Consider the following 13,644-nt stretch of genomic DNA (forward strand, 5'->3'; position numbering starts at 1 on the left):
CAAACATGACATCCTCCAATTTTACCATATGAACAAGTATAGGATATTTTACTCAAGTACATTTTGTCTCTTAACCATTCCATGCCTTATGAAGATACACTTAAAATTCTTTCAAAGATGTCTCTAGCTGTCAAACCTTAACTGGCTTTATTTTTTTTTTAATAAAATAAAAATAAAAATTAAAAAAAAAAAGTAAAAAAAAAATTAAAAAAAAAAATCTGCCAAGGAAAACTATCTCCTGACCCAGCTGCAATAACAAGACACCTTGGGATAACTGAGATCTGGCAGACAGTTAAGACTCATGGGAACCAAATATCACGTGCTTCAGAGGCTTCTGGAGCACCAGAAAAACTGCAGATCAAACTACATTAGGCAGCATTATACAGGGTGGGCAGATGCTGTCCTTAAATGCATCCAGGAGAATCCTACTGATTTATGTACTTTGCTTTCACACTGAACTAAAAGAACCATGTATGTCATATTTCTAGCTAAAAAAAAATCCCTAGGTACTGGTTTAAGTATAAAATGCTTTCTTTCAACAGTTCTGTTAGCTTTTGATTAATTTTGCCTCTAGTGTACTAACTGCTGAGTCTCTTGACTGGCTGAAAAGAATCCAATACAGAGTGTATGCTGGACTCCCTTTCAATGAATTCTTCGGCTTATTGGAAAAGGAATTATGTTGAAGCAGCTGCTAGAGTATGTTTAGAACTCAGTTTACTCCTCTACATCTTGTGCATGTTTAGCATAGATTAATTATACACTTTGCCTCTTAGCATGGTCACTCAGGAAAGCACAACTTGTGCTGCAGCCCAGATTTACAGCCCTTTGCCTTCACTTGCATGTGCATTTTGGAACAGTAAACATCTGCTCACACTACCACCTGTGAACTTTGGCATAGTATGAAATATACCTAGCAACAAGAACGACAAAGTACTGTGAAGGCGGTGGATTTTGTGAGGCATACGTAAACAATTCATACAGTACATGCACATCTTTATTATTTTAAAATGCAAATTCACTTGAAACACAGTTTTCCTTTATGCTTACAATCATTTGGATACTAAGTTGATGTAGGTTTTCAACTAACAAAAACATGCCCACGTAGGACAGTCGTTCTAGTAATGACAGGGTGGCATGAGCTTACCACAAATTTTATTCTCCCCCAACCTCCAGCAAAGTACCTGTTGAACAGCATAATTTACTTGAAAACTAATTTTTTATAATATTCATCAAAGAACTGAAAGAACACATCAGGAATGCTAAGATCTTGGAAATTTATCTTTCTCAACTATTCTGTCCTCTTTAGGAAGCATGCACAGCTTGTGTCATTGCTCCTCTTAAGTTCTCAGTAGCCAAACGCTCCATCAGTCTATCCTATTGCTACAGCGTAACACTTTTCAGTGTATTTGCCCCCCAGTTTCTGGAAATGCAACCTCTTTCCATTATAGAAGAAAAACTTGGGTTTACACCCCTATGTTATAAAGAAGCAACAGTTTAAAAGCAATATAATTTTACTAATACCTCTTCAATCAAACCTTTTGATTAACATACTTAAGAAGTGAACTATGTTTAAGCCAACAGGTTCAAACATTACTTCAACAAATTGATGATTAAGAATTAACAGTGCAGTGAACCACAGCCACGCGTCTGCTGGCAGCATTAAGTGTGTGTTTGTGAGATGCACTGCCGGGAGAGGAGTAGACAGCTGAGCTTTGCAAGAGAATACCCAGCTATAAGATGATACAGGGGAATCTAAAAATGCATGGTGAAATAGAAAAAAAAAAAGAACCCTGACTTTTGACCAAGATGTGGATTATGAAATCAAATTGTTTATTTTCAGCTAATATCCCTTAAAATGAAATGTAACATAATTAACTTATCACATCACAGACAGTAATAGTTGCCACGTGAGACAAAGGAAAAAAGAGACATACTGTTACTTTGGAGTAAAGAGAAAAAACTGACAGAGATTAACTTCAAAAGTTAACATCATTCTGGAAATTGAGAAAGTTACATTCTGTATGTTTTTCTATCAAAAACAACAGAAGAATAGAACCCGTTGCAGATGTGTCTATAAAAGGAAATTGAAATTACATTACACATTCCCCTCCAACTAAAATAAGCAGTCATCTGTCACGCTTTTATTAAATGATAACACTTCCAGAGTAGTACCTGCATTTTCTACTCTAAGCCGGTAAGGCAAGCTGAGCTGTTCTAGCCACAGCTTCACACAGTACATCCGAATACCAACCAGACTAGTGTTTCAAACAAAATAAAACACACACACCCAAAAAACACCAACCCAAAGCAATATACATTATGCTGTTTGTACAATCTGACTTTCTTGCAAATGTAAAGAAGGCTCAGAAAGGGTTGCACCACAGTGCAACAGATGATAGATGGATATTAAGATAAGGACATATGGCTATTCAAGTCCTGTGAATTACAGTAAGCAAGACAAAAAGATCTTCTATACACGACACTTCAAAAAATGAATGGATTGAGATGTTACCTGAAAAGATTCATTTTATTAAATACAAATTATTATTATTAAATTTTACATTTCAAAAAGATTTGTCTCTTATCATTACGTGACCTATAATCTTTCTGCACAAAACCTTCATTGGCTATGCTCCTTTAGCTTAATAATGGCTGTAAATTTAAGTAGACTAAGCAAAGAAAGGTTTAAAGAAATCATTTTGTCTACTACACAATAAGAAACGGTGTGTTTCATTCAAACATGCAACATGTTAGAGGCCTCTTGACTGTACCTCTGTAACCACAGCCCCACAGCCAGCTATGAAACACTGCTCCGCTGCCATCCCCCACCCCCGCACACACCAGCTGAAGGGCTGGCCCTGCTGGAGTCCGCAGGACCTGTGCCCCACTGATCACGGACACAGAGATGTGCCCATTATTCCACTGTATTTCAAAATTTGGGTATAAATATAATTCAAGGATCTATTTCTGTACATGTAATAATAGGTATTACACAGAGACACAGCTATGCCTATAACCTTCTTGATGCACTACAAATACACACACACCCCTGTCATGTGCACATACATAATTTTTTTCATCTATAAATTAAAGAAATTCTGTTGGGAAGTCTAACTATAAGCAAATGGGAACCTGTAGCAAATGTATACAAAGTTAAAGTACAGTAGGAAAAGTTAGAGGGATTCAAATTCTCTCATATTTTGCTATTACGAGTTTAAAAGACATAGATAACTGAAGCATTCAAAGTTTTCCAATTGTATGTAGTAGGAACCTTGTACAAAATATGTTTGGTTTTTTCTGTTTTGTTTCTTTCAAAGTCAGCCTCAATAGCTAATTAGAATCTAGTTCAAGAACAGTGTTTAGGAAACACCTGTATGTACACAGTTGAAGAAAACTAAGTAGATATTTTAATAAACTGCAGGATTTCCAGATTAAATGTAGAAATTGCATATCTTCAAAAAGATCAAGTACAAGTAATTATTTTTCATTTTCTGAAATAGATATTATAGGTTTGCCTCTGTTCAGCTCCAAAGCATTAAACAGTGCAATTAAAAGGACCTCCTCCTCTCTCTCTATGAAATGGCTTCCTACACAGCCCGAACAAAATAAACCAAAACCAAATACAAAAAGGAAATCTAAAGTTTTAAGAAAATATTGCTTCTGCTTTACCCTCATTTTCAAAAATGTATGGATGCAACTGAAAAAGACAAAAGAAATATCTGTGACTGATAAAAGTATATGATTGCAAATCTCAGTTGATGTTAACACCAGGGAGGGTGCTTGTAGGAATAAAGTTTTTGTACACATATCTCTAGTTCTTATGATACAGGTGAAACCACACATGCTGCACTATTCATCTTTGGGAGTCAGGTTTAAACATACTTCTAGTTTGCTTATGTTTATGCGAAGAGACTTAAACTTGGCCAGTATAAATCCACGGCAGATGTGGGAAAAATAAAAGGAGAGTAGGTCACTATGTCAAGAAAAGCAGCACAGTGGTTTGCCCTGTATTACTCTCTCGGGGGAATCCCTGCTATATTAGGTAGGGCACTTCTGCAAGTAACAGCACCTGAAGGAAAACTAAACATAGAAGCCCTTATAACTCCAGAAAACAGCTCACTGCAAAGGACTTGCGTGTAGGGAAAAAAAGCCATAATGTATCTTTTAAACCTATAGAATGTGTATAAATAATAACTTTCCATAGAATCCTGTGCTTACATGCCTCCTCAACAAGGAGGCTTAATAACTCCTTGTGTCAACAGGGCTTGGAATAAACAACCCCGTCTTTACTAAGTTTATTTTTGGCAGGTTTTTTTGGAAACACATGTTATTAAAAACAGCACAGTTTTCCAGAGGTTGAAGACACTCTACACTCCAGTGGTCTAGCCAGAGGTTATACTCTCACTTAGGTCAGTATTTATTAATCAAATTCTATAAATACAACCAACACTAACCTTAGCTGGCTAACTCATTGCAAATGAGAAGTCAAGTCACCGCAACACACTCCAGGGTGAACAAAAAAAGGCACATTTCAGAAATTACAATTTCTCAAGATCCACAATGTAACAGAAAGTGAATGATAACAGACAACACTTCAGAGGGAACTTGAAAAAGTCCAAGTACCTAATACCACCCAATTCTTCTGGAAAACTTTAATTTAACAGGAACTCCATGAACTCTCACCTGGAATTCCTACCTCAGGCTGAGGTTAGAAAAAAGTATGAATATTGAAGTAGGTATTTCTACAATGAGAACAATGACGGTGAAGGAAAGGGAATTTCTAAATGCTGATTTGATTGTCATATAAAATAATACTCAGAAGCATGACCTGGTCAAGGAACCAAATTTAGGACTGCATTTAAATTAATTAAAAGCAGACTAAGGAATTCAGCTAGGTACACATATTTGGCATACAGATTTTAAAAATATGTATTTCTATATTAATTTTGACAAGGAAAACAGAGGCAGAAGCCTTCTATAATTATGCCGCCTCCATCTTGTTAACATAATTTTTCTAAATTTTCTAAAAAAAACCCCAGCTTAAAATTTACTTCGAAGCCTCAGTACATCAAATTCAGTCCTTTTATATTGTTACAATAAAGTTAAATCATGGAGGAATGATCACATCAGGAAGGTTTGAGGCTATAGTACCCTATAGTTTGTACCCCAACAATCTACTCCAACTACCACAGAACTATTCTAAGGTTTCACCAGTCCAAATACTTCTTCCCACCCCAGCTTCTCACTCTGGAGAACTAAACCACTGTAAAGACCCAATGAACCGTTGAACTTCATAACTAAAATGCAAAATTAAAATATCCTCAGCCAAACCAGCTACAACCCAAGTGCTCCTGCTCAGGAATGATTTCACCTAAAATCCCTGAAGGTGAACAGTGACAGCTGTTTAGCTGTTTTTATATAACATTTCTTAATTCATAGGAAGCAGCTCAACTGCTTAGATTTTATCGATTCCAGGTTTTGTCTGAATGAATCTCCACATGTATTCAGTGTATCTGTACTCATACTTAAAAATATATTTCTGTCCTTTCCCATTCCTTCACATTTAAATTTGAGACAATTTGATTTTTACTACCACCACAGATTTAGGACATATCTGAAAACACAGTAAAGGAAAACAGATATAATTTAATTTTTTTTGTAATAATTAACATTTTTACTACTTTTCAAATTACTAATACTTTATTACTTGAGTAGCAGTATTAACCACTCTGCATACCTATGCCCTTTCAGGGCCCTCTGGCATTAACACCACATTCAATTTTCTCGTTAATCAGGACCAGGTAGTCCAAGCTACGTGGGATGTGAAGCACAGTATTTTCTTACTCCAGTCTTCAACCGAGAAACAAAGCTTTCATTCTAAATAAAAATATGATCAACTATGCATACCTGAAGTGACATTGCTTCCTAACACTGCAAATTTGACCAACTCTGAGCCACCTTAAAGGGGATGTCAATAATGCATATCACAGACATGACTTAGAAAATGAAGAACTCAATACATGTCAATCCTACCTATCTTCCTTAGATTCACCTAAACCTCGCTGAAACATACTTTTCTTATTTCAATCCTGCCTCTGGTTGCAGAGTACAAGTACTTGAGCCTTTACTACATGTAACTACCGCACAGTCACGGCCGTTCTGGTCTTAATTTCCTGGTTTAGTCTTAATTTCTTCCTGTATTCAAGAGATTGCAGGTCTATTGAATACTGCCTTGAAGATAAGGAACCTGCAGTTTTTTTAAAGAACTAACTTTTAATGAGACACAATGTTCGGAAACCAACCTAAAATGAAGCTGGTTCTGAGACAAATCTATGAAATGAAGGATCCAAACCTTAATGCTCAGGGTAGAAGACAAGTAGAAGTTTTACTGTCAGTGCAGTTCTGTTACCTTTGACAAGGCCTTCCCTAAAGAGAATGAGGCCTTACAGTGGGTAAAAGAAGAGATGACTTCTATCACTCTGAATATATCAATTCTAGTAACTAAACCAGGCACTTCGTGAATTACAACGTGGCTGTTCAGTCTGTACTGTGGAATAAGCTGTCAGGAAGGTTGCACACGCTGGTTTTGCTATTTAAAAGAAGCACCAATATAAGTTTCCTAAAATGACAATGATATCACATGATACCCAGTCAAATTTCAGAATCATAACTCAGGGGCAACATCCACAACTAATCCTGAGAATCACCAAGTATCCTTTGCATGGGAAGAGGAAAGAAAGCGAGCAGTACAGTTCTGCCATAACAATGATTACATTACAGCACTCAGAGTGTAGATTTTGCAAGCTAGATAGCTAACGGATGAAGACTTCTGGTATCTAAGGAGACAGAGGCCACCTGATTTTTTTTCCTAGTTGCAGATCACTTAGTTTTCAAAAACACACTCAATTTCCCACTTCAACATGTTATTTAATCAAATAAAAATCATGTTATATTAAAAAAACAAAACAAAACAAAACAAAAAAACAACCAGTCACAAAAAGATTACATCAGTGTTTCAGCAAGTCCTTTCGGGGGCCTCCTGGCATTAACATCACATTCAATTTTCTCATTAATCAGGACAAAGTAGTTCAAGCCATGTGGGATGTGAAGCACAGTATTTTCTTACTCCAGACTCTGACCAGGAAACATAGATTTCATTCTAAATAAAAATATAACCCAAGTACAATCAAGTCTGGCCAGGCTGTAGGCATGTACGCTACATAAAAACCTGTCTCTGAGGCACAGTCACTGTACCGAACCATCACTCAGGTTCTAAACAATTATATCGTGATCAAATACCAACGTCTAACAATCCTGTTTAAGGAAATACATTTTGAAGAAGCATGAAAATGTATTACCAGATATAACTGTAAGTGTTACTGGCAGCAGAAATATGGTGAACTTGGTTGAAAATACTGAACCCACTTGTCCCAGTAAGGAAATGGATATCAAGCAGTGTGCTGTATGTCTTGGCTTTTCACCTCTGCTTATCTCAAACACATTTAATTCTTCAGATACAATAAGCTATCTACCTTTCTATCAAAATGCTTGGCCTTCCTCTGACAGCTTCTAAATGTAGTTACACATCATTGATATAAAAATCTTTAATACAGGGAAGAGTTCGCAAGTAACATGTTTAAAATAATTTACTGTCATAATTTCCTTGTTGCTTTTCCATATTAAAAAAAATAATGTAATGTATCATGTAATGTATATTGTAATCAATTAAAGACTATAAAAATTTTGCCCCAGACACAGATCCAGTTTGGAATAAAGCACATAGCTTTCCCAGTTCATAATCCAAACAAAAGAAAGTGCTTATAAAAGCAAGCTACGTACATGCACAAAGAAATCACTGGTCAGGCTCCCTCCACTTTTACCCTAGCAGTGGATATAAGTAAACATAAACTACGGAATTATGGCACTAGTATTAAAAATACATATATATATGTATATTTAAATCACTTTTTCTTGTCTCCCTTCTTATTCAAGTTTCACAGCATACATATGGGTATGAATAAGTAAGGGATTTTTCATCCTAACTTCATGCACAGCAGCTTGAGAAATGTTTCAGATTAACATAAATGATAATACAAATACATAAGGCTGTCTTTCAAAGAGGTTTGATAATTCATAAATGCAATGTTTGCACAGATCAGGTCAAGTCAAAAGGTTTGAAATGTAAGTATTTAACTTATGTAAATCTGTTTATCACTGCTAAGGAACATGGGATGACTTCAGATGCTCACTATCTAATATACCCAACACACATCTAGTGCAACTCGTGTGAATTCTCATTCCAATTTTTAATTACTATGCAGAATGTAAAGACAAAAATCCACTAAGTCAGATTGCTCTTTTTTTTTCTTTTATCAGAAGAATTAACATTAATTGCATATTACTTCACAGGCACTGCTTTTCTACGCATTCATTACTAAAATAATAAATCGAATGAATTTTGAATAAAAGTATTAAAACAGCTACAGGTACAGATGTTTACCCTTCAACATATTTCTATCAATATTTCTGTTGCCAGTGCTCATAAGGAGGTAATGTAAAGCTTCATTTCATTACTGTATGTTTCAAGACTCCCAACAAACTAACAAATCACAATTCCTTTCAAAATTGTTTATACTCTGTTTTTTTCCTGATGTAGTTTTCTTTTTATATTGTATACAGTTTTACTTGCATAACTTGTCGAAACATTTTATGAAACCGTAAGAGGAGGACAAGGATTTCATAGCATTATGCAGACCTTGGTGACAGGAAGGGAAGACACTAATTTTGTTTTCATGTGAGATTTTTAAAGTTTTAGACAAAGAGTCTAAATGAATGTCTCTGTGGAGTCCATACTGTTTTTTTCACCTACTAAAGTAACTGAAGTTGTTGGCTTTTTCTCCTACGGTTTCCAAATCCATGGCTTTAAATTCTATGTCAAAATCTTAAAATTAAATATCCACCCATCCATATGGGGATACAGACATTTAGTTTTGTGGATTTGTTAAAATCTACTTATACTGCTAACAGCATAGGGACATATGATTTAGCATGGTAAACACATGTTTAACAGCCCAATTGCTTGGATTTTGCATAGTGGACGACTATGTTAATGCCCCTGCAGTAAAGTGCTAAACAGGAATTCCCACAACAAAGACTTCGGAGAAGGAAAAGGCAGGACATACCGGGGTAACTTGGGAAGAGACTGCTCTTCAGGGACAACAGGACTACCAAGCTCTACCAAAGGGAAGAAAACATGCCACACCACCAAATGCCACAAATTATGGAATAATGTCTTTGTCTGAATAACCCAAGGACACCAGATAATTACATCTTGTCTTACAGCCTTGCCGGGGAGGAAAGATAGCTTCACAGAGCTTTACAGAATAAAGACATACTCTATAAAAGTAAACAACTCTGCATGTATGTAGAATTTCTTATTGTACAGTAGTCAAGTGGATCTTGAGATAAACCTTATTATTTTGTTCCGTAGTTGCAATGATGGCACTGCACATTATGCTCCCTTAAATGCTTTCTCCTGTGTAAACAAACCTGACACAGATCCCACCCGACACTTGAACCTGCTCTGTCTTCAAAGCCCCAGATTTATGGGCATGACAGAAAAAACGCGGCTTGCTTAGAGGACTGACAAAGTCATTGTAGAAAGATTTTTGGTTAGGTAAAAGACTAAATGAGAAGTTTTCCATGACAGCCAGGTATTTTTAAAGAATAAATAGAAGCTTAACATTTTTGATCCAAAATTATTTTGAACGAAAATATTAATCAGACCAAAATAAAAAAAAGGCATCAACACAGCTATATATTTTGCAAGTTCCTTTTAGTAGTTTAATATTATCTTCACTTCCCTGAAAAAGTTTCATTATTGTTTTCCCTAAACTTACATCCATATTTAATCACTGAAAATGCACCTCTACCACACAGCAGATGTGTCATTAACTATTACTGAAAAAAAGTGAAATAAAATCACCCAGCATGAGAATACTATGGAATAAGTCAACACTAGCAGATGGTGTTTATTTTGTCACTGCTTGTGTTAAAAATTACCACCTATTTCATCAGCTTCTTTAAGGTAGAAGTTTCATGTAAAAACTGGAAAAGCTATTTTTCATAAGCTGTCACAAAACTCCTTAAAATATAAGTTCTTGTGTTCATGGCTTCCAGTTTTCTAGGACATGGTGCAATACACAGGAGATCAGTTTGTATAAGTCTGACATGATCGAGTATTTTGCTAGCAGCTCAGTCTTTCAACACACAATCTGTTTTGTTTCTCAAGCAAATCTGCAAATTCTTTAGTTCAAATACCGGTATTTTCAAGACAAATTCTGTAATAAGTGTTAAGTCTGCTCCTAGGAAAGGCACCTGGTGGAACTGGCAGCTTGTTTTCTTCTAGGACCCAATACACAAGAGTTTTACTTCCCTCTCAGAATTTCCTACATTCTCATTATTTTATTTTATCACACACTTCAGCTTTGCAGTTCACATTCTTTGGTTGATAGTTTCTTAATTAAACAGCATGTTGCATGAAGAGCAATTGTACTACCTGGACTTGGCTACTTAAAGAAATCATTGCTAAAATCCCACTATAAAACCAGGTTTTGCTCATGCATTTTTGAAGGAATTTCCATTAAAATGGAAACCCAAAAAATTAAATGCAAACTCATATAATTCTCCATAACGCAAAGCCACATTAAAAGCAGCATTGAATGGAATTCTTCACTACTGTGATTTAAACAGAATTATTATAAACACATTATAAACAGTATCCATACACAGTATGTAATTACACTTTTCAAAGTAAAAGAACTTACTTATATCTGAACACTACTGGATTTCAGTCTACCCTTCTCACTGATTATTTCAAATGTCATGCCACAGAGAGATCATCCTTCTAAATTAAATTCCCATACAACCGGTTGCATTTTGTATCTAAATCTCATAAGCACAGGATAAAATCCAATCCATTTTCTTCCCTCAGAAAAGGCACAATCCCTATCTTCATTACATTACATTTCAATTGATAACATCCCAGAATTACTTTAAGAACTTACTTGCAGATCACAGATTATCATAGGTCTTTGAGAGAGCTGGACATTTGCTGCAACAACATATCTAATACATAGCTTTTTAAGTAGCATCATTCAAATCTCCCTTTGGTATTGACAGCATTATACATTAATTCAGAAACTATGGACTCCACTACAATGTCCAGTTTTATATGTTCACAGTTTACTCAAGATCATCATGTTGAAACAAACAGGAAAGATGATTAAACCACATGACAACAGCTGTAACTGGTGTTAATGCCCTTCAACATATTTTTAATTACTTGACTCCCTCCTTTCTCCCTCCCTGTTAAGTCTTCTATTGCACTTAATGTTCAGGTTGCCTTGCACACACTATATAAGGAACCAATCATTTTATCTTTATTATTTAACGAGCAGTACAGGCCTCTCTGTGTCCTATTCAAATCATACTCTTAAGCAGAACACTTGAATTTCTTCTTTTGCTTTTATATATTGCTCAACATTACACTATGTGAATGCTTTAAAAGCATTAATTAATGATTTTGATAAACCTCTGAGCTTTTGTTACATTATTTTACAGCTATAAAAAGAAACCCAGGGTGGTTTGATTCCTTTGTTTGTGTTTTTTTCATTCTGGATGCTTAGCATGAGGTAGATTTTGGGGTGTGTGTGTGTGTTTGTTTTTAACATCTATTAAGGATTCTTCTCCCAGAGAAGAAGTTGTCAGAAAAGGTGAGATTTAGGTCTACTCCAAACACTAAGTAGGGGAGATATTTTCCTATAGAATGCTGTTATCCTTTTTTCTTCCACAGTCTAAACATGGATCTGACAACAATCCTTCTGCCTGCATTTCTGAAGCACTGGCCACTATAATACCACTATAACATAAGTTCAGCACTTAACCTCCTTGTTTTCCATTACTACTTGGCCTGCATCAGTGGCATCTTTCTCCTTAGCAAAGCAAAGCAAAGCAGATCAAGAAACCTAACGTTTTATTAGAACACTGCAAAGCAACCCACCCACTAAATAGGCACACTTGATAATTGGGTACCTTTAAAATGAAAAGTCTGAGGGTTCTGCTTATGGTGATACAAAAAACCCTCTTCTGTTGACACAACATGCACACTGAAAGCTTTGCAACACTATTTGGATGCACTCTCAGCTTTAAACCAAGGTTAGTGCCATCTGTCTGGTCTTGGCACCATCCAGACTGATGTAAAAAATCCTATGGCACTTTTTAAAAGGAACAGAGATAAAGCTTGGGTTTGGTCAATTCCCTTAAACTATTAACATAATAGATTTGGCTGACATCAATGCCAGTCAGCACATCTGGATCTATAAGCTCACTGTACTTTTCTTATCACATTTAGAGCATACAACCAACTATTTTGCTAGACATACATCAGATTTAGCATGTACAACTAACTAGACTCATAAAAAATACCAAGTTTTTCTACTGCTTTTCTCAAGTTATTTTCTTACATGCATGTTACTGTCAAGCCAGAGGTGAGAATACTAACCTAAAATATTCTTGACTTGCTGTTATAGTTATTAATACATTCTCATTCTTAATTTCTAGAGCTCTGAACAAATGCAATACCAAATATTAAAAGCAACATATGAAACAAACTTGTTTGATTTGAGAAGGGTATTAGGTTGTCAGGGAAAACAACTAAATCTAAGAGAAACAACATTTGATGAAAAGCCTCAAAGCTTCAAATGAGAAAAGACATTATTCAGATGCATGCAGTTTGTAGGGCAAAACTTTTCAGTGCATTTTCCAGCATCACAGAAGTATTGTTTTTTGAGATCTAGCACGGCCCAAATGGCATAACTCATTCATTGCACCTGTGCCAAAATCCTTTCCGCAACACAAGTAATCATGAGTGCTTCAGAAATGCAGAGAGATATACAAGACCATTTACATTCTTCATTAATTTCATCTTTATTACCAACCATACACATACCACCCTGCACATTTTTTACCATTATATAACAGCATTATGGAAATTTAATTGCTCTACCAAATGCTCTGGCTCCCACTCATCTAAGAAGCATGGAAATACAAACAACAGTCTTTATTTCCAGTTTGAAAACACACTAAGCATTCTTGGGGGGCATTAACTATGAAATGGTCACAGATGCTCAGTACTCTCCAGAATCCAACATAAGAAACTGCCCCAGTATTTTCTAAGACACTGTTTGAGATTCAAAGCATAGTGTCATTCAATAGTTTTTATCAACAATCAAGCAATTATGGAAAGAAGGATATCAGAAAATCAAATTGGGGGTGACAAGAAAACCCTGTTTTATGTCTTATTTAAATATTAAACAAGGAGAATAATATTCCTGGTTAGGGCCCTAATTTTGCAAAGCATTTACTTAAGTGCTTAAATGAAAATCCCAAATGGAAAGGTGCCTTTCATGTACATAGTAGGTCACAGTTGCAACTGAAGAAAAGAATGAAATATCAAAATATATCTTTCATCTCATTAAGCAATCAAATAGAAGGCAAAAATTGCAGTGTTGAGGGCAAAGGACTTTTTATGAAGTGGGCCCTGCTAAATTAGTAAAAGCACATAGTGATACTATAGTTAGTATA

At 35.5% G+C, this 13,644-nt stretch overlaps 1 protein-coding gene across 5 annotated transcripts in view; it reads right to left on the reverse strand.

Moving 5' to 3' along the window:
- Nucleotides 1-13,644, reverse strand: part of TENM2 (teneurin transmembrane protein 2) — a 698,288-nt gene that overhangs the window by 302,975 nt on the left and 381,669 nt on the right. The gene's annotated exons all lie outside the window — the stretch shown is intronic.

The sequence above is a fragment of the Falco biarmicus genome, chromosome 8 (assembly GCF_023638135.1).
Source record: "Falco biarmicus isolate bFalBia1 chromosome 8, bFalBia1.pri, whole genome shotgun sequence".
Taxonomy (NCBI): Eukaryota; Metazoa; Chordata; class Aves; order Falconiformes; family Falconidae; genus Falco; species Falco biarmicus.